Raw genomic sequence first — 23,143 nt, 5'->3', positions numbered from 1 at the left:
TTAAGTACACAAGCTCTTAAAAATGCATATTATTTATACTATTTCTCTTGGTTTGAAGCTAAACAAGAAACTTCAGAGAAAAGGAAGAAAACCACCACCACAACCTCAGTGGTGAAGTGTTTATTTGAAGTATCCAACAATATATTTCCCATGTCCCCAAGAATAGGTCTGTTGAAGCCACAGCGATAGTTAGCCATGCAACATGCAAGCCCAAGTGTAAATGAATTTCTTTTTCGTTGGCATTCGATCAATTTATGTCTAAAATTTCTTTTCTTTCAAACGTAAACTACTTTTAGCCCAGAATAACCCCTCATTGTATAATGGTGAGGAAAAAGAGTCTAATAAATATATACCTTTATTTGCTTCTATGTCCGTATAATCATATACCATTTATCATCCTCTATAAAGGAGGGGGAACGTGATAATTTAGTTACTCCCATTTCACTTGGCAAAATTTAGGGAATGCCAATAAAGTGTACTATAGTGCAATTACTGACCTGTTTTAATCATAATCAGTCACTTCCTTGCTGTCTTCAAAATGAATCTAAATTACAGGAACCGTAAACCTCATGTATTGAGGAACCAACTGAAATATAAATAATTACAATAAATCCAATGTCCTCCCTAAAAGGAACTCAATTCCTATGTGATCATCTTTTATACCAATGTCTCCACACTATCCTGGTAATGGAGCCAGCATTCTAATAGTGCTCCGTTTTTCATTGAATTCGCAAATCTCATGTATTGAGGAACCAATTGAAATACAAATAATTACAATAAATCAAATTTCCTCCCTAAAAGGACCTCAATTCCTATATAATCATTTTTTATACCAATGTCTCCACACTATCCTGGTAATGGAGCCAGCATTCTAATAATGCTCCATTTTTCATTGAATTACATAGAATACATTTCCCAAACTTCTACCATACACTTACCTATATGCCTCTCTCTCTGTTCTTAAATCTCGTCCCTGTTCTATTTCCCGATGTATCTCGGCGAGAGCATCGAGGGCCTCTGTACCTCGTCTCACTCTCCCCGACTTTTCCAAAGGAAGTGTACATCCCTCGCCGGCATTTTGCGCGCCACATTAGTACTCAAACCGAGTTCATTAGCACTAACAACGGACAGAAGCTTACCCATAGAACCACGGCGGCCATTTTGAAGTGGTTCCTATTGAGTAAAAACTAACACAAAGTCAGGACGAAATATCGTCTATATCGTATGTAGACATTCTTAGACGACGATTTCAATACTTCAAATCCTTCGCCGTTATTTTAAACACCGCGTTAGCACTTAAACATAATTCATTAACCGGAAAAAAAAGGAAAAAGCACCTGCCTATGCAACCGCGGCGGCCATTTTGAAGTGGTTCATGTTTTGTAAATATTACCCCCCAATAAAGACAAATTGTCACCTATTTGCCAACCAAAGAAATACATTTTCAACCACCCAATATCATGATGGTAAAGTAATTTCTACCCCCAATATGTACACAAATGTCACCTCAGTGAACATATAGAGTGAAGTCGTAACCGGTCTTCCCAACATATAGAAAATTCAAATGAGAAGGGAAAGAACCCTCCCTATCTTTCAAGGACACGAAATAGAAAAGATATTGACAAAGTTAGTGACTCATATCATTTGTGTGTTGTTCTACATTCATAGTATGCCAAATGGATATATTCAGAGGAAATGGTACAACTCATCATCCAAATTCATGCCCATTTCAATCGTTCTTAATTTGATAATCCATTTTGCTTCATTTTTACGCAAGTCCAATGTTCTGTTGCCACCCCTAGCGTTCACCGGGATTTGATTTATACCCATATATTTTATTAATGGAACCTCAGTTACTGGATGTTTATCTTTAACATGCCGTACTAGCGGTGATGCTATGTCATAATTTCTTAGGGCTCTGATATGTTCTTGAATACGTTCCTTCAAGGGCCTTATTGTGCTGCCCACATATATCTGGCCACATATGCATTCCAATATGTATACCACAAATTTCGTATTGCAGTTAATAAAAGTGGAGATTTTATATTTGTCACTACCATTGTAGCTGAATTCAGTTGTTTTATGCAATGCCATACTGCACATATTACAATTACCACACCTATAGAAACCCGCAATTTTATTCGGAAGCCATGTTGTTTTACTTTCCATTAGAGGTGGTAAGAAACTTTTACAGACTTCATTTCTGATAGTTTTACCTCTTTTATGAATCATTTTAGGTTTCTTAGGAAGTAAAGCAGCCAGTGTTTCATCTGTCTGTAGAACATTCCAATGTTTACATAGAATGTGATATATATTGTGACTGTTTTGGCTATATGCCGTACAAAAACTCATTGCTCTGTATGGTGAACTGTCTCGCATCTTTGTCTTTTGACCCAGTAGGGTGGTTCTACATGTTTGATCAATCTTTTTCCTTGCTGTTTTGATGACACGCTTGGAATAGCCTCTCTGTGTGAATCTATCTTCCAATTTATTTAGTTCTATGTTGCATACATTGGGATCGCTGCAATTTCTTTTCAATCTGGTCATTTCCCCAAATGGGATGGCTGAAATTTGACTTTTAGGATGCGCACTTTCTGCATGTAATACCGAATTGCAGGCTGTTGGTTTGCGGTAAACTTTCGTATGAATCTTATTATCTGTGACGGATATCTCTAGATCTAAAAAACAGACTTTGTTCTTGCTGAATTCATACGTCATTTTAATATTGAAGATGTTACAATTGATGTATTCATAGAATTCCTTTAATAGTTGTTCCGATCCAGTCCAGATCATTAAAACATCATCAATATATCTTCCCCAGAAGAAAATGTTGTCGGTAAATACAGAGGGGCCCTTCTTCCAAACATGTATTGCTTCAAAGAAGCCCATATATATATTCGCATATGAAGGAGAGAACCGTGAACCCATAGCTACTCCTTGTGCTTGCTTGAACCACTGCCCCTCATGTAAAAATACATTGTTTTCCAATGTAAATTCAATCATACATAGTATCATATCAGTATGTTCCATGTATGATGCAGATCTCTCAGACAGAAAATGCCGTACTGCTTGTAAGCCCTTATCTTTGGGAATACATGTGTATAAGGAAGATACATCTAAGGTAACCAGCATCATCTCTGGAGTCCAGTTCACGTCCTCCAGCTTACAAAGAACATCCTTCGTGTCCTGTAGATATGAAGGAATGTTTTTCACAACAGGCTGCAGATAGCTATCAATGAACTCGGAAAGTCTCTCCGTAGGCGCTCCTATTCCCGATATTATGGGTCTGCCTGGTGGTGAAATGGCACTCTTATGTAGTTTAGGTAATACATATATACAAGGTGATGTAGGATAAGGATTGAAGATATATTTGAATTCAAAATCAGAAATTAACCCCTGATTGTACCATAAGAATAATAGTTTTTCCAATTCATCAACAATCTTTTTAATGGGATTACATTGCAATTTAATATATGCTCTACTATCAGATAGTTGTCTATCTATTTCTTGAACATAGTCTGCTCTATCTAAAATCACAATGTTTCCCCCCTTGTCTGCCTCTTTAATCACTATATCGTGATTACTTCCTAGTTCCTTGAGAGCCAATCTCTGTTTATTTGTTATATTAAACGATTTGTGAAAGTTGCCACTTTTAATTTGTTTTTGTAGTTTGCACAAATCTTCTTTCACCAATCTCCCAAATACTTCTATGACATTGTTACTGGGTAATTTGGGGGTAAAGCTAGATTTAGGTTTGAGGCAACTATTTAAAGATGTATCCTGAACAATTTTGAGGTCATTTAATAGGTCTAGCCTGTCCATGTTGTTATCATCCATATTTTCTAAGGTGAGTAAAAGTTCAATGTCTGCAATATCTTTGATAGTATAATTACTCACTGTAGTACTCATTGTGGTATCTAAAATTGTCTCTGTATGCTTTTCTGTCTTGTCTGCAAAATATTTTTTGAGTTTCAACTGTCGAAGAAATTTAAAAAAGTCAATATGTACTTGCGTCATGTCACAAAGATTAGACACACAAAAACCCAATCCTTTGCCTAACACCTTAAGTTGTTCTTCAGTAAGAATATGTTTGGATAAATTCACAATCGAAATGCTGCTACAAACCTGCGCAGCATCTACTAACTTTTTGTTAGATGCCAATATCAATTGTTCTTGATTCTGCTCCTTGCTGCTCTGGTTTGCATCCCTATAGCTGATTGGTTTTTGACCTCCTCTTCTCCTTTTGCCTCTACGTGTTTTGGCCTTGCATTTTGAAAAGGCTGGTTGTAAGCATTTCTCTTGTTTCCTAGTCTGTACCTTTTTGCTTCCTGTAAAAAACTATTGGTGGGCATTTGGTCATCATTGGAATTTGAATTAGTATTATCACTTGATATGCTAGTGCTATCTGATTCATCTGATGTTATTGAAAAATCCGATTCATGGGTCACAACTCCCAATGAGCCCTTCTCATTTGTAGCTTGTCCTTTGTGAATGAAATTATCAAATTTCCTAGCGAACGTATAAATTCTGCCACTTTCATAATCTCTATCATCTCTTCGTAATTTTGCCATTTTTTTATTCCTGATATACAACTGATGTTTATCATTTATTATTTGTATATATTGTATATATATATTTGTTGTAATTGATTGTTATATGTTGTGATTCTCTCAGCCTTGAAGAAGTCCAGTCAGGACGAAACACGTGTCGGCTGATGGCTTTTCATTCTTTTTCTACATTTTGTGTATATATGTTTATATGTTTATGTGTAGGCTGATGGCTTTTCATCCTTTTTCTACATGTTGTGTATATATGTTTATATGTCTATGTGTATAATATGATATATTCTTTTGTATTAAAATTCTCTATTTGCATGGACATTTCTGTTTGGTTAGTTTTATATGAGTACATGGTTTTTCTCTTTGGTTAGTTATTGTTTTTTTCAGAAAAGGAAGATTTATCAATTAGCAATTTAGTTTGATCATACTAGATTCTCTCATGTCATCTCATTTTGATAATATAATAGTTTAGACATTGATTGTTGATGTGCCCCACTGAATTGTTTGTTCATTATTAAAACGGGTCTACTATTGTAAACCCGGAAGTACATATCAAGGCAACGATGTGTGTCAGTGTATGAGCACTCAAAAGTTTTTTCCTATATGTTTAGAATGTGCATTTATTTCAAGTTATGAGTTGCCTTTTGTTGTTGATTGTTTATGAAGAGATTGGCACCATCTGTGCCCATCAAAGCATTTCCAGAGGCTGGGGGAGGCTACTCCTCCCAAGCCCTAACACCTTTTTCCAAAGGGAGATTGTGTAACACCCTCTCTCTGAGGAAGTCCTTTGTTCTGCCTTCCTGGGCCAAGCCTGGCTGAACCCCAAGAGGGCAGAAACCTGTCTGAGAGGTTGGCAGCAGCAGCAGCTGCAGTGAAACCCCGGGACAGGCAGTTTGGCAGTACCCGGGTCTGTGCTAGAGACTCGGGGGATCATGGAATTGTCTCCCCAATGCCAGGATGGCATTGGGGTGACAATTCCATGATCTTAGACATGTTACATGGCCATGTTCGGAGTTACCATTCTGACGCTATACATATGTTGTGACATATGTATAGTGCCCGTGTGAAATGGTGTCCCCGCACTCGCAAAGTCCGTGGAATTTGCCCTGAACAATGTGGGAGCACCTTGGCTAGTGCCAGGGTGCCCACACACTAAGTTACTTAGCACCCAACCTTTACCAGGTAAAGGTTAGACATGTAGGTGACTTATAAGTTACTTAAGTGCAGTGGTAAATGGCTGTGAAATAACGTGGACGTTATTTCACTCAGGCTGCACTGGCAGACCTGTGTAATAATTGTCAGATCTCCCTATCGGTGGCACAAGAAATGCTGCACAGCCCATAGGGATCTCCTGGAACCCCAATACCCTGGGTACCTCAGTACCATATACTAGGGAATTATAAGGGTGTTCCAGTATGCCAATCTGAATTGGTGAAATTGGTCACTAGCCTGTTAGTGACAATTTGGAAAGAGAATGAGAGAGCATAACCACTGAGGTTCTGGATAGCAGAGCCTCAGTGAGACAGTTAGTCATAAGACAGGTAACACATACAGGGCACACATATGAGCACCGGGACCCTGGCTGGCAGGGTCCCAGTGACACATACAACTAAAACAACATATATACAGTGAAATATGGGGGTAACATGCCAGGCAAGATGGTACTTTCCTACACAACCCCCCCCCCCCCCCAAACGAAGGACAATAAGACTAGACATTACCAGATGGGTCTTCATTGTCTAAGTGGAAATATCTGGAGAGTCCATCTGCATTGGAGTGGGTATTCCCAGAGCTATGTTCCACTGTATAGTCCATCCCCTGTAGGGATATGGACCACCTCAACAATTTAGGGTTTTCACCTTTCATTTGTTTTAGCCAAAGTAGAGGTTTGTGGTCTGTCTGAACAATGAAGTGAATGACAAACAGGTATGGCCTCAACTTCTTCAGTGCCCAGACCACAGCAAAGGCCTCCCTCTCTATGGCAGACCAACGCTTTTCTCTAGGGGTCAACCTCCTGCTGATAAAAGCAACAGGTTGATCCTGGCCCTCAGAATTAAGTTGTGATAAGACTGCCCCTACCCCTAATTCAGATGCATCAGTTTGGACAATTAATTTTTTGGAGTAACAGGGGCTTTTCAGGACAGGTGCAGAGCACATGGCCTGCTTCAGCTACTCAAAAGCTTTCTGACAGTTTGCTGTCCATTATACCTTTTTAGGCATTTTTTTATATGTGAGGTCATTAAGAGAGGCTGCAATGGAGCCATAGTTCTTTATGAACCTCCTGTAGTACCCAGTGAGGCCTAAAAAGGCTCTCACCATAGTCTGAGTTGTAGGGGGAACCCAATCTATAATAGTTTGGATTTTCCCCTGAAGTGGTGCAATCTGTTCTCCACCTACCACGTGTCCCAGATAAACCACTTTCCCCTGCCCTATCTGGCACTTTGAAGCCTTGATAGTGAGGCCTGCCTTTTGCAGGGACTCCAAAACTTTCCATAGGTAGACCAGGTGATCATCCCAGCTGGAGCTAAAGACAGCTATATCGTCCAGATATGCTGCACTAAAAGCTTCCAGCCCTTGCAGGACTGTGTTCAGCAACCTTTGAAAAGTGGCAGGTGCATTTTTCAATCCAAAAAGCATTACTGTTAATTGGTAATGGCCTCCAATGGTTGAAAATGCAGTTTTTGCTTTTGCATCTTCTGATAATTTGACCTACCAATACCCTGCAGTCAAATCAAAAGTGCTTAGATACTTGGCAGATGCCAGTGTGTCTATGAGCTCATCTGCCCTGGGTATAGGGTGAGCATCAGTTTTGGTTACCTGGTTGAGACCTCTGTAATCCACACAAAATATCATTTCCCTTTTACCATCTTTGGAATGAGGTTTTGGTACAAGTACCACAGGAGAGGCCCATCGACTTTCAGAGTGCTCAACCACTCCTAGTTCTAACATTTTATGGACCTCTTGCTTTATGCAGTCCCTGACATGGTCAGGCTGCCTATAGATCTTACTTTTGACAGGCAAGCTGTCTCCAGTATCTATAGTGTGCTCACAACAAGAAGTGGTGCCTGACACAGTAGAGAAGAGTTCAGAAAACTGACCCAGGAGATTTATGCAGTGGTCTTTCTGCTCAGCAGTAAGATAATCTGCCAAAACTACACCTTTCACTAGAGCATCTTGTTCTGTGGAAGAGAAGAGATCAGGGAGAGGGTCACTCTCTTCTTCCTGTCCCTCATCAGTTGCCATGAGCAGGGTGAGATCAGCCCTGTCATCGTAGGGTTTCAGGCGATTGACATGGAGCACCCTAAGGGGAATCCTGGCAGTGCGTAAGTCAACTAAGTAGGTGACTTCACCCTTCTTTTCAACAATAATGTGGGGTCCACTCCATTTGTCTTGGAGTGCTCTTGGGGCCACAATGTGAGAAAGTAGCCTCTTTCTAGCCTTGTTACCCCCACTTTTGGCCTGTTTGTGTGTGTATGTCAGGGTGTTTTCACTGTCTCACTGGGATCCTGCTAGCCAGGGCCCAGTGCTCATAGTGAAAACCATATGTTTTCAGTATGTTTGCTATGTGTCACTGGGACCCTGCTAGTCAGGACCCCAGTGCTCATAAGTTTGTGGCCTATATGTATGTGTTCCCTGTGTGGTGCCTAACTGTCTCACTGAGGCTCTGCTAATCAGAACCTCAGTGGTTATGCTCTCTCTGTACAAATTGTCACTAACAGGCTAGTGACCAATTTTACCAATTTATATTGGCTTACTGGAACACCCTTATAATTCCCTAGTATATGGTACTGAGGTACACAGGGTATTGGGGTTCCAGGAGATCCCTATGGGCTGCAGCATTTCTTTTGCCACCCATAGGGAGCTCTGACAATTCTTACACAGGCCTGCCACTGCAGCCTGAGTGAAATAACGTCCACGTTATTTCACAGCCATTTTACACTGCACTTAAGTAACTTATAAGTCACCTATATGTCTAACCTTTACCTGGTAAAGGTTAGGTGCAAAGTTACTTAGTGTGAGGGCACCCTGGCACTAGTCAAGGTGCCCCCACATTGTTCAGGGCCTATTCCCCGGACTTTGTGAGTGCGGGGACACCATTACACGCGTGCACTAGATATAGGTCACTACCTATATGTAGCTTCACAATGGTAACTCCGAATATGGCCATGTAACATGTCTATGATCATGGAATTGCCCCCTCTATACCATCCTGGCATAGTTGGCACAATCCCATGATCCCAGTGGTCTGTAGCACAGACCCTGGTAGTGCCAAACTGCCCTTCCTGGGGTTTCACTGCAGCTGCTGCTGCTGCCAACCCCTCAGACAGGCATCTGCCCTCCTGGGGTCCAGCCAGGCCTGGCCCAGGATGGCAGAACAAAGGACTTCCTCTGTGAGAGGGTGTTACACCCTCTCCCTTTGGAAAATGGTGTGAAGGCAGGGGAGGAGTAGCCTCCCCCAGCCTCTGGAAATGCTTTCTTGAACACAGATGTGCCCAATTCTGCATAAGCCAGTCTACACCGGTTCAGGGGACCCCTTAGCCCTGCTCTGGCGTGAAACTGGACAAAGGAAAGGGGAGTGACCACTCCCCTGACCTGTACCTCCCCTTGGAGGTGCCCAGAGCTCCTCCAGTGTGCTCCAGACCTCTGCCATCTTGGAAACAGAGGTGCTGCTGGCACACTGGACTGCTCTGAGTGGCCAGTGCCACCAGGTGACATCAGAGACTCCTTCTGATAGGCTCCTTCAGGTGTTGCTAGCCTATCCTCTCTCCTAGGTAGCCAAACCCTCTTTTCTGGCTATTTAGGGTCTCTGTCTCTGGGGAAACTTTAGATAACGAATGCAAGAGCTCAACCGAGTTCCTCTGCATCTCTCTCTTCACCTTCTGCCAAGGAATCGACTGCTGACCGCGCTGGAAGCCTGCAAAACTGCAACATAGTAGCAAAGACGACTACTGCAACTCTGTAATGCTGATCCTGCCGCCTTCTCGACTGTTTTCCTGGTGGTGCATGCTGTGGGGGTAGTCTGCCTCCTCTATGCACTAGAAGCTCCGAAGAAATCTCCCGTGGGTCGACGGAATTTTCCCCCTGCAACCGCAGGCACCAAAAAGCTGCATTACCGGTCCCTTGGGTCTCCTCTCAGCATGACGAGCGAGGTCCCTCAAATCCAGCAACTCTGACCAAGTGACCCCCACAGTCCAGTGACTCTTCAGTCCAAGTTTGGTGGAGGTAAGTCCTTGCCTCACCTCGCTAGACTGCATTGCTAGGAACCGCGACTTTTGCAGCTACTCCGGCCCCTGTGCACTTCCGGCGGAAATCCTTTGTGCACAGCCAAGCCTGGGTCCACAGCACTCTAACCTGCATTGCACGACTTTCTAAGTTGGTCTCCGGGTGACGTGGGACTCCTTTGTGTAACTTCGGGTGAGCACTGTTTCACACATCCTCGTAGTGCCTGTTTCAGGCACTTCTCCGGGTGCTACCTGCTGCTAAGAGGGCTCCTTGTCTTGCTCGACGTCCCCTCTACCTCCTGATCCAATTTGCGACCTCCTGATCTCTCCTGGGCCACAGCAGCGTCCAAAAACGCTAAGGACACGATTTGCAGCTAGCAAGGCTTGTTGGCGTTCTTTCGGCGGGAAAATACTTCTCCACGACTCTCCACGGCGAGTGGGATCGGTCCACCAAAGGGGAAGTCTCTGGCCCTTTTCGTTCCTGCAGAAACCTCAGCTTCTTCTGTCCAGTAGAAGCTTCTTTGCATCCACAGCTGGCATTTCCTGGGCATATGCCCATCTCCGACTTGCTTGTGACTTTTGGACTTGGTCCCCTTGTTCCACAGGTACCCTAGATTGGAAATCCACAGTGGTTGCATTGTTGGTTTGTGTCTTTCCTGCATTATTCCTCTAACACGACTTCTTTGTCCTTAGGGGAACTTTAGTGCACTTTGCACTCACTTTTCAGGGTCTTGGGGAGGGTTATTTTTCTAACTCTCACTATTTTCTAATAGTCCCAGCGACCCTCTACAAGGTCACATAGGTTTGGGGTCCATTCGTGGTTCGCATTCCACTTTTGGAGTATATGGTTTGTGTTGCCCCTATCCCTATGTTTCCCCATTGCATCCTATTGTAACTATACAATGTTTGCACTGTTTTCTAAGACTATACTGCATATTTTTGCTATTGTGTATATATATCTTGTGTATATTTCCTATCCTCTCACTGAGGGTACACTCTAAAATACTTTGGCATATTGTCATAAAAATAAAGTACCTTTATTTTTAGTATAACTGTGTATTGTGTTTTCTTATGATATTGTGCATATGACACTAAGTGGTACTGTAGTAGCTTCACACGTCTCCTAGTTCAGCCTAAGCTGCTCTGCTAAGCTACCATTATCTATCAGTCTAAGCTGCTAGACACCCTATACACTAATAAGGGATAACTGGGCCTGGTGCAAGGTGCAAGTACCCCTTGGTACTCACTACAAGCCAGCCCAGCCTCCTACATTGGTTGTGCAGCGGTGGGATAAGTGCTTTGAGACTACTTACCACTCTTGTCATTGTACTTTTCATAAGAGAAAAATATACAAAACAAGGTCAGTGTATATACACATAGCCAAAAAGTTTTGCATTTCCTCTTTTCACTATTTTCTAAAGTGCTGAAAAGTACTTCAAAACTTTCAAAAAAGTTCTTAAAAGTTTAAAAAGTTTTTTTCTGTCTTTCTAAAAAGTTCTGAAAACATTTTTCTCTTTTTCTATCACTTTAACTCTCTCTAAAAATGTCTGGCACAGGCCAAAATGTTGACCTGTCTAAGATTGCATATGATCACCTTAGCTGGAAAGGAGCAAGGAGTCTCTCCATAGAGAGAGGTTTGAGTGTAGGGAAGAATCCTTCCTTGGAACTGTTACTTAATATGCTTAGAGAACAGGATAAGGCTAAAAGTGCCCCATCTGTTGAAAAAGTAGCTAATTGTTCTCAATCTGATCCAGGGACTCCCCCAGGAAAAGATTCAGGAATGAAACTTCTTAGCCTGCCCATTACTAGACAGTCTAGCATAGTTGGTACTGAGGTGGAGTCACATCATCCAGATGATGTGCTCTCACATTACACTGTCAGCCAAGCTGTTAGGGTGGCCTCTGTAAGGGACAGGTCTCCTTCTGTTCATTCCCATCATACCTCTGTATCTAGAAATGTCCCTCCCCCCAACCCTGATGACAGATTGTTAGAAAGGGAACTCAATAAGTTGAGGGTGGAACAAACCAGACTGAAGCTTAAAAAGCAACAGCTGGATTTGGATAGACAGTCTTTAGAAATAGAGAGGGAAAGACAGAAGTTGGGTTTAGATACCCATGGTGGCAGCAGCAGTATTCCCCATAGTCATCCTGCAAAAGAGCATGATTCCAGGAATCTGCACAAGATAGTTCCCCCTTATAAGGAGGGGGATGACATTAACAAGTGGTTTGCTGCACTTCAGAGGGCCTGTGCTGTACAGGATGTCCCTCAAAGGCAGTGGGCTGCTATCCTATGGCTATCATTTAGTGGAAAAGGTAGGGATAGGCTCCTTACTGTGAAAGAAAATGAAGCTAATGATTACAAAGTTCTTAAGAATGCACTCCTGGATGGTTATGGCTTAACCACTGAACAGTACAGGATAAAGTTCAGAGAGACCAAAAAGGAGTCTTCACAAGACTGAGTTGATTTCATTGACCATTCAGTGAAGGCCTTGGAGGGGTGGTTACATGGCAGTAAAGTTACTGATTATGACAGCCTGTATAACTTGATCCTGAGAGAGCATATTCTTAATAATTGTGTGTCTGATTTGTTGCACCAGTACTTGGTGGACTCTGATCTGACCTCTCCCCAAGAATTGGGAAAGAAGGCAGACAAATGGGTCAGAACAAGGGTGAACAGAAAAGTTCATACAGGTAGTGACAAAGAGAACAAGAAGAAAGATGGTGAGAAATCTCAAGATAAGCATGGGGATAAGGGTAAAACCAAAGATCCCACTTCAAATCTTAAACACTCTTCAGGGTGTGGGGATAAAACAAATTCTTCCTCTTCTTCTCAACTTACACAAGGTAAAAAGCCTTGGTGCTTTGTGTGTAAAAATAGAGGCCATAGGCCAGGGGATAAGTCCTGTCCAGGTAAACCCCCTGAGCCTACCACCACTAATACATCAAGCTCTAGTGCCCCTAGCAGTAGTGGTACTAGTGGTGGGACTGCTGGCAACAGTCAAGTTAAGGGTGTAGTTGGGTTCACTTATGGGTCCATAGTAGAAACTGGGGTAGTCAGTCCCAAGACAGTTTCTGTCACACCTAGTGGCATTGGCCTTGCCACACTGGCTGCTTGTCCCCTTACAATGGATAAGTACAGGCAGACAGTTTCAATAAATGGTGTTGAGGCCTTGGCCTACAGGGACACAGGTGCCAGTATCACTTTGGTGACTGAAAACCTAGTGCATACTGATCAACACATCATTGGACAACAGTATAAGATTATTGATGTCCATAACTCCACTAAGTTTCTTCCCTTAGCTATAATTCAGTTTAGTTGGGGGGGAGTTACTGGCCCTAAGCAGGTGGTGGTATCACCTAACTTACCTGTAGACTGTCTCTTAGGTAATGACCTAGAGGCCTCAGGTTGGGCTGATGTAGAGTTTTATGCCCATGCAGCCATGCTGGGCATCCCAGAGGAATTGTTCCCTCTCATTTCTACTGAAATGAAAAAGCAAAGGAGAGAAGGCCTGAAAACTCAGGATCCCTCTCCATCAACAGGTAAAAAGGGTATCACAGTATCCCCTAACCACCCTACCATTCAGGATACCATTCCTGTGGTGGGAGAAACCTCTCCTAGGGAGGCACCTGTTCCAAGGGAATCATCAGTTGACAAAACTGTACTCCCTGAGGTAGAAGTACCTCTCTGTGGGATAACTAACATTGGTGAGAAAAAGAGCACCATTTTAGTTAACATGGAGCATCCCTCCAACCCTCCCAGAGAAACTTTAGTGCAGAAACTCTGCACTGCCTCACAACACTTAGGACAGCATCCCTGCCCTAGTGTGGAGGTCATAGGACAGCATCCCTGCCCTACTCCAACTCAAGAGAAACAGCATCCCTGTTCTCTCTTCCAGCCATATGGACAAAGTTTTTGCCCAGCTATGGCTTTACTGAGACAGCATCCCTGTCTGGCATTTCCATCATTACAAATAGGTTCAGTGGATAATTCCCACTGCTCTAAACTAAAACTTACTAATAGAAACTCTGAAAATACATCTTCACATTGTTGCTTAGCTAAAAAACTTAAAACAGGGTGGTTTACATCCCCACAGGGAAGTAACCATATAGTGGATGATAAAGGGAGTAACCAGTTGTAGGAGGCTGGACTGGCTTGTAGTGAGTACCAAGGGGTACTTGCACCTTGCACCAGGCCCAGTTATCCCTTATTAGTGTATAGGGTGTCTAGCAGCTTAGGCTGATAGATAATGGTAGCTTAGCAGAGCAGCTTAGGCTGAACTAGGAGACGTGTGAAGCTACTACAGTACCACATAGTGTCACATGCACAATATCATAAGAAAACACAATACACAGTTATACTAAAAATAAAGGTACTTTATTTTTATGACAATATGCCAAAGTATCTTAGAGTGTACCCTCAGTGAGAGGATAGGAAATATACACAAGATATATGTACACAATAGCAAAAATATGCAGTATAGTCTTAGAAAACAGTCCAAACAATGTATAGTTACAATAGGATGCAATGGGGAAACATAGGGATAGGGGCAACACAAACCATATACTCCAAAAGTGGAATGCGAACCACGAATGGACCCCAAACCTATGTGACCTTGTAGAGGGTCGCTGGGACTATTAGAAAATAGTGAGAGTTAGAAAAATAACCCTCCCCAAGACCCTGAAAAGTGAGTGCAAAGTGCACTGAAGTTCCCCTAAGGACAAAGAAGTCGTGTTAGAGGAATAATGCAGGAAAGACACAAGCCAACAATGCAACAACTGTGGATTTCCAATCTAGGGTACCTGTGGAACAAGGGGACCAAGTCCAAAAGTCACAAGCAAGTCGGAGATGGGCAGATGCCCTGGAAATGCCAGCTGCGGGTGCAAAGAAGCTTCTACAGGACAGAAGAAGCTGATGTTTCTGCAGGAACGAAAAGGGCTAGAGACTTCCCCTTTGGTGGACGGATCCGACTCGACGTGGAGAGTTGTGCAAAAGTGTTTTCCCGCTGAAAGAACGCCAACAAGCCTTGCTAGCTGCAAATCGTGCAGTTAGCATTTTTGGACGCTGCTGTGGCCCTGGAGGGACCAGGAGGTCGCAAATTGGACCAGGAGAGAGAGGGGACGTCGTGCAAGACAAGGAGCCCTCTCAGCACCAGGTAGCACCCAGGGAAGTGCTAGAAACAGGCACTACGAGGATGCGTGAAACGGTGCTCACCCGAAGTCGCACAAAGGAGTCCCACGTCGCCGGAGACTAACTTAGAAAGTCGTGCAATGCAGGTTAGAGTGCCGTGGACCCAGGCTTGGCTGTGCACAAAGGATTTCCGCAGGAAGTGCACAGGGGCCGGAGTAGCTGCAAAAGTCGCGGTTCCCAGCAATGCAGCCCAGCGAGGTGAGGCAAGGACTTACCTCCACCAAACTTGGACTGAAGAGTCACTGGACTGTGGGGGACACTTGGACAGAGTCGCTGGATTCGAGGGACCTCGCTCGTCGTGCTGAGAGGAGACCCAAAGGACCGGTAATGCAGCTTTTTGGTGCCTGCGGTTGCAGGGGGAAGATTCCGTCTACCCACGGGAGATTTCTTCGGAGCTTCTGGTGCAGAGAGGAGGCAGACTACCCCCACAGCATGCACAAGCAGGAAAACAGTCGAGAAGGCGGCAGGATCAGCGTTACAGAGTTGCAGTAGTCGTCTTTGCTACTATGTTGCAGTTTTTGCAGGCTTCCAGCGCGGTCAGCAGTCGATTCCTTGGCAGAAGGTGAAGAGAGAGATGCAGAGGAACTCGGATGAGCTCTTGCATTCGTTATCTAAAGTTTCCCCAGAGACAGAGACCCTAAATAGCCAGAAAAGAGGGTTTGGCTACCTAGGAGAGAGGATAGGCTACTAACACCTGAAGGAGCCTATCAGAAGGAGTCTCTGACGTCACCTGGTGGCACTGGCCACTCAGAGCAGTCCAGTGTGCCAGCAGCACCTCTGTTTCCAAGATGGCAGAGGTCTGGAGCACACTGGAGGAGCTCTGGACACCTCCCAGGGGAGGTGCAGGTCAGGGGAGTGGTCACTCCCCTTTCCTTTGTCCAGTTTCACGCCAGAGCAGGGCTAAGGGGTCCCCTGAACCGGTGTAGACTGGCTTATGCAGAATTGGGCACATCTGTGCCCAACAAAGCATTTCCAGAGGCTGGGGGAGGCTACTCCTCCCCTGCCTTCACACCATTTTCCAAAGGGAGAGGGTGTAACACCCTCTCTCAGAGGAAGTCCTTTGTTCTGCCATCCTGGGCCAGGCCTGGCTGGACCCCAGGAGGGCAGATGCCTGTCTGAGGGGTTGGCAGCAGCAGCAGCTGCAGTGAAACCCCAGGAAGGGCAGTTTGGCAGTACCAGGGTCTGTGCTACAGACCACTGGGATCATGGGATTGTGCCAACTATGCCAGGATGGCATAGAGGGGGCAATTCCATGATCATAGACATGTTACATGGCCATATTCGGAGTTACCATTGTGAAGCTACATATAGGTAGTGACTTATATGTAGTGCACGCGTGTAATGGTGTCCCCGCACTCACAAAGTTCAGGGAATTGGCTCTGAACAATGTGGGGGCACCTTGGCTAGTGCCAGGGTGCCCTCACACTAAGTAACTTTGCACCTAACCTTTACCAGGTAAAGGTTAGACATATAGGTGACTTATAAGTTACTTAAGTGCAGTGTAAAATGGCTGTGAAATAACGTGGACGTTATTTCACTCAGGCTGCAGTGGCAGGCCTGTGTAAGAATTGTCAGAGCTCCCTATGGGTGGCAAAAGAAATGCTGCAGCCCATAGGGATCTCCTGGAACCCCAATACCCTGGGTACCTCAGTACCATATACTAGGGAATTATAAGGGTGTTCCAGTAAGCCAATGTAAATTGGTAAAATGGTCACTAGCCTGTTAGTGACAATTTGGAAAGAAATGAGAGAGCATAACCACTGAGGTTCTGATTAGCAGAGCCTCAGTGAGACAGTTAGTCACTACACAGGTAACACATTCAGGCACACTTATGAGCACTGGGGCCCTGGTGAACAGGGTCCCAGTGACACATACAACTAAAACAACATATATACAGTGAAAAATGGGGGTAACATGCCAGGCAAGATGGTACTTTCCTACACCAGTCTATTGCAGAGCTACTCTCTACTTATCACCACTTAGACAATAAAGTCTCAACTGGCCAAAGTTAGCCTTATTGTCCTTCGTTTGGGGAGGGGGTTGTGTGAGAAAGTAGCCTCTTTCTAGCCTTGTTACCCCCACTTTTGGCCTGTTTGTGAGTGTATGTCAGGGTGTTTTCACTGTCTCACTGGGATCCTGCTAGCCAGGGCCCAGTGCTCATAGTGAAAACCATACGTTTTCAGTATGTTTGCTATGTGTCACTGGGACCCTGCTAGTCAGGACCCCAGTGCTCATAAGTTTGTGGCCTCTATGTATGTGTTCCCTGTGTGGTGCCTAACTGTCTCACTGAGGCTCTGCTAATCAGAATCTCAGTGGTTATGCTCTCTCTGTACAAATTGTCACTAACAGGCTAGTGACCAATTTTACCAATTTATATTGGCTTACTGGAACACCCCTATAATTCCCTAGTATATGGTACTGAGGTACCCAGGGTATTGGGGTTCCAGGAGATCCATATGGGCTGCAGCATTTCTTTTGCCACCCATAGGGAGCTCTGACAATTCTTACACAGGCCTGCCACTGCAGCCTGAGTGAAATAACGTCCATGTTATTTCACAGCCATTTTACACTGCACTTAAGTAACTTATAAGTCACCTACATGTCTAACCTTTACCTGGTAAAGGTTAGGTGCAAAGTTACTTAGTGTGAGGGCACCCTGGCACTAGCCAAGGTGCCCCCACATTGTTCAGGGCCAATTCCCCGGACTTTGTGAATGCGGGGACACCATTACACGCCTGCACTACATATAGGTCACTACCTATATGTAGCTTCACAATGGTAACTCCGAATATGGCCATGTAACATGTCTATGATCATGGAATTTCCCCCTCTATACCATCCTGGCATAGTTGGCACAATCCCATGATCCCAGTGGTCTGTAGCACAGACCCTGGTACTGCCAAACTACCCTTCCTGGGGTTTCACTGCAGCTGCTGCTGCTGCCAACCCCTCAGACAGGCATCAGCCCTCCTGGGGTCCAGCCAGGCCTGGCCCAGGATGGCAGAACAAAGGACTTCCTCTGAGAGAGGGTGTTACACCCTCTCCCTTTGGAAAATGGTGTGAAGGCAGGGGAGGAGCAGCCTCCCCCAGCCTCTGGAAATGCTTTCTTGGGCACAGATGTGCCCAATTCTGCATAAGCCAGTCTACACCGGTTCAGGGGACCCCTTAGCCCTGCTCTGGCGCGAAACTGGACAAAGGAAAGGGGAGTGACCACTCCCCTGACCTGTACCTCCCCTGGGAGGTGCCCAGAGCTCCTCCAGTGTGCTCCAGACCTCTGCCATCTTGGAAACAGAGGTGCTGCTGGCACACTGGACTGCTTTGAGTGGCCAGTGCCACCAGGTGACGTCAGAGACTCCTTCTGATAGGCTCCTTCAGGTGTTGCTAGCCTATCCTCTCTCCTAGGTAGCCAAACCCTCTTTTCTGGCTATTTAGGGTCTCTGTCTCTGGGGAAACTTTAGATAACGAATGCAAGAGCTCAGCCGAGTTCCTCTGCATCTCTCTCTTCACCTTCTGCCAAGAAATCGACTGCTGACCGCGCTGAAAGCCTGCAAAACTGCAACATAGTAGCAAAGACGACTACTGCAACTCTGTAACGCTGATCCTGCCTGTAGGAGGCTGGACTGGCTTGTAGTGAGTACCAAGGGGTACTTGCACCTTGCACCAGGCCCAGTTATCCCTTATTAGTGTATAGGGTGTCTAGCAGCTTAGGCTTATAGATAATGGTAGCTTAGCAAAGCAGCTCAGGCTGAACTAGGAGACGTGTGAAGCTACTACAGTACCACTTAGTGTCATATGCACAATATCATAAGAAAACACAATACACAGTTATACTAAAAATAAAGGTACTTTATTTTTATGACAATATGCCAAAGTATCTTAGAGTGTACCCTCAGTGAGAGGATAGGAAATATACACAAGATATATATACACAATAGCAAAAATATGCAATATAGTCTTAGAAAACAGTGCAAACAATGTATAGTTACAATAGGATGCAATGGGGAAACATAGGGATAGGGGCAACACAAACCATATACTCCAAAAGTGGAATGCGAACCACGAATGGACCCCAAACCTATGTGACCTTGTAGAGGGTCGCTGGGACTATTAGAAAATAGTGAGAGTTAGAAAAATAACCCTCCCCAAGACCCTGAAAAGTGAGTGCAAAGTGCACCAAAGTTCCCCTAAGGACAAAATAGTCGTGTTAGAGGGAAAATGCAAGGAAAACACAAATCAGCAATGCAACAACGATGGATTCCTGACTGAGGGTACCTGTGGAACAAGGGGACCAAGTCCAAAAGTCACAAGCAGCTCGGAGATGGGCAGATGCCCAAGAAATGCCAGCGGTTGGTGCAAAGACGCTCTTACTAGGCTGAAGAACTGTGAATACTGCAGGAACAACAAGGGCTAGAGACTTCCCCTTTGGAGGATGGATCCCCCACGCCTTGGAGAGTCGTGCAGAAGTGTTTTCCCGCCGGATGGACGCCAACAAGCCTTGCTACACGCAAATCATGCGTTTGGCGTTTTTGGACGCTGCTGGGGCCCAGGAGGGACCAGGAGGTCGCAAATTGGACCTGCAGAGAGAGGGGACGTCGAGCAAGACAAACAAGCCCTCACTGAAGCAGGTAGCACCCGGAGAAGTGCCAGAAACAGGCACTACGAGGATGCGTGAAACGGTGCTCGCCGAAGTTGCACAAAGGAGTCCCACGTCGCCGGAGACCAACTTAGAAAGTTGTGCAATGCAGGTTAGAGTGCCGTGGACCCAGGCTTGGCTGTGCACGAAGGATTTCCGCCGGAAGTGCACAGGGGCCGGAGTAGCTTGCAAAGTCGCTGTTCCCAGCAATGCAGCCCAGCGAGGTGAGGCAAGGACTTACCTCCACCAAACTTGGGCTGAAGAGTCACTGGACTGTGTGGGTCACTTGGACGGTGTCGCTGGATTCGAGGGACCTCGCTCGTCGTGCTGAGAGGAGACCCAAGGGACCGGTAATGCAGCTTTTTGGTGCCTGCGGTTGCAGGGGGAAGATTCCGTCGACCCACGGGAGATTTCTTCGGAGCTTCTGGTGCAGAGAGGAGGCAGATTACCCCCACAGCATGCACAAGCAGGAAAACAGTCGAGAAGGCGGCAGGATCAGCGTTACAGAGTTGCAGTAGTCGTCTTTGCTACTAGGTTGCAGGTTTGCAGGCTTCCAGCGCGGTCAGCGGTCGATTCCTTATCAGAAGGTGAAGAGAGAGATGCAGAGGAACTCGGCTGAGCTCATGCATTCGTTATCTAAAGTTTCCCCAGAGACAGAGACCCTAAATAGCCAGAAAAGAGGGTTTGGCTACCTAGGAGAGAGGAAAGGCTACTAACACCTGAAGGAGCCTATCAGCAGGAGTCTCTGACGTCACCTGGTGGCACTGGCCACTCAGAGCAGTCCAGTGTGCCAGCAGCACCTCTGTTTCCAAGATGGCAGAGGTCTGGAGCACACTGGAGGAGCTCTGGACACCTCCCAGGGGAGGTGCAGGTCAGGGGAGTGGTCACTCCCCTTTCCTTTGTCCAGTTTCGCGCCAGAGCAGGGGCTAAGGGGTCCCTGAACCGGTGTAGACTGGCTTATGCAGAATTGGGCACATCTGTGCCCAACAAAGCATTTCCAGAGGCTGGGGGAGGCTACTCCTCCCCTGCCTTCACACCATTTTCCAAAGGGAGAGGGTGTCACACCCTCTCTCAGAGGAAGTTCTTTGTTCTGCCATCCTGGGCCAGGCCTGGCTGGACCCCAGGAGGGCAGCTGCCTGTCTGAGGGGTTGGCAGCAGCAGCAGCTGCAGAGAAACCCCAGGAAGGGCAGTCTGGCAGTACCAGGGTCTGTGCTACAGACCACTGGGATCATGGAATTGTACCAACAATGCCAGGATGGCATAGAGGGGGCAATTCCATGATCATAGACATGTTACATGGCCATATTCGGAGTTACCATGGTGAAGCTACATATAGGTAGTGACCTATATGTAGTGCACGCGTGTAATGGTGTCCCCGCACTCACAAAGTTCAGTGAATTGGCTCTGAACAATGTGGGGGCACCTTGGCTAGTGCCAGGGTGCCCTCACACTAAGTAACTTTGCACCTAACCTTTACCAGTTAAAGGTTAGACATATAGGTGACTTATAAGTTACTTAAGTGCAGTGTAAAATGGCTGTGAAATAACGTGGACGTTATTTCACTCAGGCTGCAGTGGCAGGCCTGTGTAAGAATTGTCAGAGCTCCCTATGGGTGGCAAAAGAAATGCTGCAGCCCATAGGGATCTCCTGGAACCCCAATACCCTGGGTACCTCAGTACCATATACTAGGGAATTATAAGGGTGTTCCAGTAAGCCAATGTAAATTGGTAAAATTGGTCACTAGCCTGTTAGTGACAATTTGAAAGTAATGAGAGAGCATAACCACTGAGGTTCTGGTTAGCAGAGCCTCAGTGAGACAGTTAGGCACCACACAGGGAACATATACATGCACACCTATGAGCACTGGGGCCCTGCGTGACAGGGTCCCAGTGACACATACATATAGTCCACAAACCTATGAGCACTGGGGTCCTGACTAGCAGGATCCCAGTGACACATAACAACCATACTGAAAACATGGTGTTTTCACTATGAGCACTGAGGCCTGGCTATCACGTTCCCAGTGAGACAGTGAAAACAGTGACAAACACCCTGACATACACTCACAAACAGGCCAAAAGTGGGGGTAACAAGGCTAGAAAGAGGCTACCTTCTCACACAACCCCCCCCCAAACGAAGGACAATAAGGCTAACCTTGGCCAGTTGAGACTTTATTGTCTAAGTGGTGATAAGTAGAGAGTAGCTCTACAATAGCCTGGTTACTCCCTTTATCATCCACTATATGGTTACTTCCCTGTGGGGATGTAAACCACCCTGTTTGAAGTTTTTTAGCTAAGCAACAATGTGAAGATGTATTTTCAGAGTTTCTATCAGTAAGTTTTAGTTTAGAGCAGTGGGAATTGTCCACTGAACCTATTTGTAGTGATGGAAATGCCAGACAGGGATGCTGTCTCAGAAAAGCCATGGCTGGGCAAAAACTTTGTCCATTTGGCTGGAAGAGGGAACAGGGATGCTGTTTCTCTTGAGTTGGAGCAGGGCAGGGATGCTGTCCTATGAGCTCCACACTAGGGCAGGGATGCTGTCCTAAGTGTTGTGAGGCAGTACAGGGTTTCTGCACTAAAGTTTCTCTGGGAGGGTTGGAGGGATGCTCCATGTTAACTAAAATGGTGCTCTTTTTGTCACCAATGTTAGTTATCCCACAGAGAGGTACTTCTACCTCAGGGAGTCCAGCTATGCCAGCTGATGATTCCCTTGGAACAGGTACCACCCGAGGAGAGGTTTCTCCCACCACAGGAATAGTATCCTGAATGGTAGGGTGGTTAGGGGATACTGTGATACCCTTTTTACCTGTTGATGGAGAGGGATCCTGAGTTTTCAGGCCTTCTCTCCTTTGCTTTTTCATTTCAGTAGAAATGAGAGGGAACAATTCCTCAGGGATGCCCAGCATGGCTGCATGGGCATAAAACTCTACATCAGCCCAACCTGAGGCCTCTAGGTCATTACCTAAGAGACAGTCTACAGGTAAGCTAGGTGATACCACCACCTGCTTAGGGCCAGTAACTCCACCCCAACTAAACTGAATTATAGCTAAGGGAAGAAACTTAGTGGAGTTATGGACATCAATAATCTTATACTGTTGTCCAATGATGTGTTGTTCAGGAGGCACTAGGTTTTCAGTCACCAACGTGAAACTGGCACCTGTGTCCCTGTAGGCCAAGGCCTCAACACCATTTATTGAAACTGTCTGCCTGTACTTATCCATTGTAAGGGGACAAGCAGCCAGTGTGGCAAGGCCAATGCCACTAGGTGTGACAGAAACTGTCTTGGGACTGATTACATCAGTTTCCACTATGGACCCATAAGTGAACCCAACTACACCCTTTGCTTGACTGTTGCCGGCAGTCCCACCACTAGTACCACTACTGCTAGGGGCACTAGAGCTTGATGTATTAGTGGTGGTAGGCTCAGGGGGTTTACCTGGACAGGACTTATCCCCTGGCCTATGGCCTCTGTTTTTACACACAAAGCACCAAGGCTTTTTAATGTGTGCAGGTTGGGAAGAAGAGGAAGAATTTGTTTTA

The 23,143-nt window shown here is 45.5% G+C and overlaps 1 long non-coding RNA gene across 1 annotated transcript; it reads right to left on the bottom strand.

Moving 5' to 3' along the window:
* Window positions 1-371: 371 nt before the first annotated feature.
* LOC138278740 (uncharacterized) lies at window positions 372-1,043 on the bottom strand. The gene is made up of 3 exons (XR_011200824.1): window positions 939-1,043; window positions 498-586; window positions 372-400 (listed from the first exon to the last, which is right to left on the bottom strand). It is a non-coding gene; the product is annotated as an uncharacterized lncRNA (long non-coding RNA).
* Window positions 1,044-23,143: the final 22,100 nt, after the last annotated feature.

The sequence above is a fragment of the Pleurodeles waltl genome, unplaced genomic scaffold (assembly GCF_031143425.1).
Source record: "Pleurodeles waltl isolate 20211129_DDA unplaced genomic scaffold, aPleWal1.hap1.20221129 scaffold_56, whole genome shotgun sequence".
Taxonomy (NCBI): Eukaryota; Metazoa; Chordata; class Amphibia; order Caudata; family Salamandridae; genus Pleurodeles; species Pleurodeles waltl.
The sequence above is the reverse complement of the archived record's forward strand: the minus strand, read 5'-3'. Positions and strand labels throughout refer to the sequence as shown.